This window comes from Salvia hispanica, chromosome 1 (genome assembly GCF_029641045.1).
Source record: "Salvia hispanica isolate PSC_SH4W2 chromosome 1, Shi_PSC_v1, whole genome shotgun sequence".
In the NCBI taxonomy this organism is placed as follows: Eukaryota; Viridiplantae; Streptophyta; class Magnoliopsida; order Lamiales; family Lamiaceae; genus Salvia; species Salvia hispanica.
Genome location: NC_142692.1, coordinates 23,483,184 through 23,489,330, shown reverse-complemented (window position 1 = coordinate 23,489,330; position 6,147 = coordinate 23,483,184).

The following is a 6,147-nucleotide window of genomic DNA, read 5'->3' as shown; positions in this document are numbered from 1 at the left end:
ATATCGGGTCTAGTACAAAGCATAGCATACATGAGACTACCAATTGCCGAGACATATGGTATTCTTCTCATCTCTGCTATCTCAGATGCTGTCTTAGGACACATCTCTTGAGATAAATGGATGCCATGTCTAAAAGGAAGAAAACCTTTCTTGGCATCTTGCATGCTAAAGCGTTTAAGTACTGTTTCGATGTAAAATTCTTGGGATAAGCACAACATTCTCTTACCTTGGTTCCTAAGAACCTTGATACCGAGAATGTGTCCCGCATCACCCATATCTTTCATCTCGAACTGGCTGGACAACCAAGTTCGCACTGATGACAACATCTTTTTATTGTTTCCAATTAGAAGAATGTCATCTACATACAAAACTAAGAACACAACATTTTCCTTTTCAACCTTCTTATACACACAGCTTTCATTTGGGCATTTCTCGAATCCAAACTTTTGAACAGTTTGATCGAAACACTGGTTCCATGATCTAGATGCTTGCTTGAGGCCATAAATGGCCTTCTTAAGCTTCCAAACCATGTGTTCCTTGCCCTTTACCACATAGCCTTCGGGTTGTTCCATGTAGATGGTCTCCTCAAGACTCCCGTTTAAAAACGCAGTCTTAACGTCCATCTGCCATACTTCCCAATCCATGTAAGCTGCTATAGACAAAAGTATACGGATCGATTTGAGCATGGCCACTGGGGAGAAGGTCTCATCGTAATCGATGCCTTCCTTTTGGGTATACCCCTTAGCCACTAGTCTTGCCTTAAAGACTTTAACTCGTCCATCGGGTCCACGTTTACGTTTGTATATCCATTTGCGCCCAATGGCAATACAGCCTTCGGGTAGGACAGACAAATCGTAGACGTCTTTGTCTACCATTGATTGTAGTTCCGAATCCATTGCTTTCACCCATTCGCAATGATCGACATCTGCCTGCGCTTCTGCAAAGTTCCAGGGATTAAGTACATTGCTGTCCGAGGAGTGATCCATGCACTCACCCAAACCAATGTATCTATCGGGCTCATGAGAGACCCTCCCACTGCGGCGCGGCATTACAATATCTGGTGTATTAGTTGAAATTTCTGGAGTTGTTGTTACACTAGGTAATTGTTCTTGGTTAATGGAAGTTGTAACTTGAGTGAGCTCATCAAGAGCTATCTCACTGCTGGGCTTATGATTCATTACATAGTCTTCCTCTAAGAATGTGGCATGAGTGCTCACAATCACTTTCTGATCTCTGAGACTATAGAATTCATAAGCTTTCGTTCCTCTAGGGTATCCTATAAACACACAAACCTCCGTCCTAGATTCCAGCTTAGTTGGATCCTTTTCCAATACATGAGCCGGACACCCCCATACTCTGAGATGCTCTAGATTGGGCTTTCGCCCATTCCACAACTCATATGGGGTAGTAGGAACTGATTTAGAAGGTAAGTGGTCTAAGAGATAGGTTGCGGAAAGCAACGCATGCCCCCAAAATGAAGTAGGTAACCGTGCATAACTCATCATCGATCAGACCATGTTTAATAAGGTCCTATTCCTTCTTTCAGCTACGCCATTCTGCTGGGGTGTGCCCGGCGCAGTCGTTTGGGATTGTATTCCCGCCACTGATAAGTAGTCCAAAAACTCGGCACTTAGGTATTCGCCTCCGCGATCAGATCGCAGGCATTTGATAGTCTTACCATGACGCGTCTCTACTTTAGCCTTAAACTCTTTGAACTTGTCAAAAGTTTCAGACTTGTAGCGCATCAAATAGACATATCCAACTTTCGAGAAGTCATCTATAAAGGTGACGAAGTATCGATAGCCACCCCTTGCCTCGGTTGACATTGATCCACACACATCAGTATGAATGAGCTCAAGTACTTCCTTGGCCCTATTTCCCTTTGACCTAAAAGGTCTCTTAGTCATCTTGCCTTCGAGACAGGATTCACACTTCGAAAATGGTTCCTTCTCAAGACCTTTGATGAGATCTTGATCAACCATCGCATGAATCCTTCTTTCGTTGGCATGATCAAGTCTAAGGTGTCATAAGTACGTGTCATTCATTGAACTTGAAGGTTCTTTTCTTTTCTTAGAAATTTTCGATGTATTATTGAGTTCTGATTTACGTTGATTAAATTGTGTAGAAGTGATTGTGTACAGATTGCTTTCCATGATACCACGACAGATATAAGAACCATCTTTCTTAATAACGCAATTGTCATTAAAAGAAATCGAATATCCATCAAAAGACAATTTAGAAACTGAAATTAAATTTCTTCTAAAAGAAGGTATCAACAAAACATTCTTCAAAATCAAAAATCTATCACTAGAAAAACGTAAATAAACGTCTCCCACTGCAACGGCCGCCACTTTCGTAGCGTCGCCCAGCTGGACTTCGATCTCACGATCATGTAGCCGTCTTGTCACCTGCATTAAGTCAGGATCAAAACATATATGATCAGTTGCTCCAGTATCAAGAACCCAAGTATGAGTAGATGTCGAAGCCAAACATGACTCGACTACTAGAGCATGGTGCATACCTGTAGCCTTGCCCTTTTTAGGACAGTCTGGCTTCCAATGACCTTTCTCTCCACATTTGAAGCACTTTCCAGTTTGCTTCTTGTCACCCCGCTGTTTCTTCTTTCCCTTAGCATTCTTAGCTGCCACTGGGTTCGGTGCCTTTTTCTTTCCTTTTCTAGGCTTAGAGCCAGAGGAATTAGGCGCCAAACTCAACATGGCCACCTTAGCTTGAACCATAAGGTCCTCCGCCGACTGAAGTTCAGTCAGCAGCTCTGCCAAAGTGTAATTCCGCTTGTTCATCTCGAAGTTGAGCTTGAACTGCTGGAAGCTAGGGGGAAGACTCTGAAGGATTATAGTAACCTGGGACTCGGGATCTATTGTCCCTCCCAACACCTCAATCTGGTTGAGGTGACTCATCATCTCGAGGACGTGTTGCCTCACAGACGAGCCTTCCTTCATAGACTTCGTCATGATACTCCGAAAGGCTTGAGACTTAGCCGTTCGATTCTGAGTAACAAAAAGATTTGCGAGATTTGTCATGATCTCGGCGGCAGTTTCCATGGCTGAATGCTGATGCTTGAGTACTGATGACATAGAAGCCAACATATAGCACTTAGCCATCTCATTCGCCTTATGCCACCGTCTATGCGCATCTCGCAATGCTTGCGCGGCATTAGCTGCCGGCACAGCTGGGCGTGGAGTAGTGATCACGAACTTGTACTCTTCGGCTGTGAGAACGATATCCAAGTTTTGTTTCCATTCGATGTAATTTTGGCCTTCGAGTTTGTTTTCTTTGAGAATGGCAGAAAGAGGATTAAAAGACATCTTGACGGATTTTATTGCACTGCAAACAGAAGATTTTACTATTTGTCATAAACTTATGTAAGGAAATTGAGTAGATTAACCATAGAACTTTTCAAAATCTTACAACAGCAAAATTAATAAATTGTATCCTCCTTTGGAGGTTAATACGCATCAAAAACTTTACAATTTTACTGGTCACAACACCGACGCATCAATATCTTCCTCCTTTGGAGGTCAACACGCCTAATGTTGCCTAAGCACGACCATCAGATTTAGCATTACAGAATTTTATTTCTATAACACACTCCCATAACAATGTTCATGTGCTGATAACAAAATCAAGCTATCTCATAAATTCTGATTGAACCCTGAAACTTGCAGTTCCTTAGGATTATTGTCCCCACTTTGCAGGTGGCAATAATATTGGGAACCACTTTCTAGTTCATTCTATTTATTATGTGAGAAGTCCGCCCTTATGAACTTACCGTTTTCGTAGGATTATTGTCCCTACTTTGTAGGTTGCGATAATATTAGAAAATCAGCTTCACAAAGTTTGGCAGTCCAACCGATGGAGACCATATATAAACCTTAAGTTCATAATTATCGCTTAGACATTTTAGTTATGATTTTTCATTAATTATCCTTTAGCCTTAAGGCAGATTAAGACTAATTAAATTCTGTTGGTATTTAATTGACTGGATAATTAAATCTTTTATAATCTTTAAAGTCTTAGTTTTAGGAATTATTGATCTAGAAATTAATTCTTATTCATGTCATACTATAAGATATACCTAAAATAAAATATATTATTTATAATCTTAATTAGACATGAAAAATTAAATTCATATAATATCCAAGTTCAAGATTTAGGAAGAATATTAAATTATATTATTTAATGTAATCTTATATATCTATCTTATTATAGATTCTAGATATATTATATTTAGGAAACTATTAAATTATTCTCATCTATATCATCTAGGATATAAAATATTCATAGATATAGAAAATAATCCAAATATTCCTAAAATCTAGGGAAATCTTCCCAAAATATTTTATTTCATTAAATAATATTATTTTTAATGATTTCTATTAATTAAGGAATTAAATAATCATCAAAATAATCTTTCGTCAATATCTTGCGATTCGAGGTTGGCACGAATCTACACGACGAAGATTTGAAGACATCCTCCGGAGACGCTCGCCGGGGCGACGAATTCGCCGCCCGACCGCCGCCGGTAGGCCGCGCCCGAAGGCGCGCGCTTCCTCCTCCCTCCTTCCCGGCGTATGACCGCCGCGATATCCCTCCGTCGCACGTCAGCCAGAAACGCGGCCGAAGCCGCGCCTTTTCCGGCGATCTCCCACTGCCCCGGCGACTCACGCGAGAACCAGCAGCTGCCTCGAGAGGCATGGCTGCTCTCGGTCCGGCAATGTCAGGGCTAGGCGACTAGGGTTAGGTTTTGCTAAGGTTAGGGTTAGGGTTTGCTATTTCCGGTGACCTCTCGGCGCCTCGGCAGCTCTCGGACGAGTCGCCGCACCTGGTCTCCTCAGCGCGACTTGCAGCAGACTCCGGCTCGGGGTCGCGGTCTCGACCGGCGGCGCGCATGATCCCATGCTCGTCGGCGCGTCGCCGCGAGATCATCGCCCCTCGGCTCCCACTTTTACGTCGGCGATAGTCGAGCTTTGATCGGGGCCGGCTAGGGTTTGGCGGGTTCGGCCGGTGGCGCGCGCGAGTCCAATCTCGCCAGCGCGTCGCCCCTTGCCCGTGACCCTCGGCTCCCACTCAATTCGACAACCCTACTCCGATCGCATGTAGTGCGATTCGTCCCGGCGTAAACGCCGACGAATCGCACATCTCGTGCGTTCGAATAATTCAAGTTCTATGATTCGAATGTTCTTGAGTTCAACATGCATAAACAAAAATAACAAAAACACAAGAACATGCTTCGTAATCAAATAAGACATGCATACATGAATTTCGCGAAATTTAAATCCAAATAATCAGAGCCAAAGACTGGCTCTGATACCAATTGAAGGTGCTGGCAGCGGAAGCGTGCGAGAATAAATCAATCACATAATAATCAAATCTATTTAGCAGATTATTTAGACAAAAGCTATTCGCGTAATTATCACATGTATCATGCTTATAACTTGAATCAATCATGCTTTAAGAATATTGAAACCTAAAACATGCTTTTCTACGGAGCAGAAAAATACCTAATTAATTCTCCAAAGAATTGAAGATGGCTAGCTTCTTCTCCACGTGATGCTTTGAGTACTAAACCACAAATCTTCTCTCTGGTTCCCGAACTGTATCCCAATATCAGTGTGGGCTGATCTTACTAGAATACTAGGACTTAAATAAAGAAGACAGAAGAAATCCTTTTCGGAATAGGAGAGGAATTCGAAAATCTCCTCAGCTGGAGAAGGGATTTTCGAAAATTACAATGATGAGAAATTGTTGTTTTCTGTCTCCTTTATTCTCCTATTTATATTAAGTTCCTTTTGGGCCCAGACAGAGATCTATGGAAGGTTTTGGATATGGGCTCATCCAATTTACTTTTACTAATTAAATTGAACCCACAATTTAATATAAGTTATAATTGGAATATTACGAGCTGCCACTACAGAAGTAATATTGAACTCTCCCCATCCAAATCCGAAATTACAAGTAATCCGGGTTTCCGTTTAACTTTCATTTCTCGTGCTTAAGATTAAAATGTCCATTAATTAATTAATGTCTGCTATTGACTTAATTAATTAACTTCTTATTAATTCCAAGAGTGGACTTAGCATGAAACGCTTATTTATTATTCATAGAGTAATCACACTCCAACTAGCT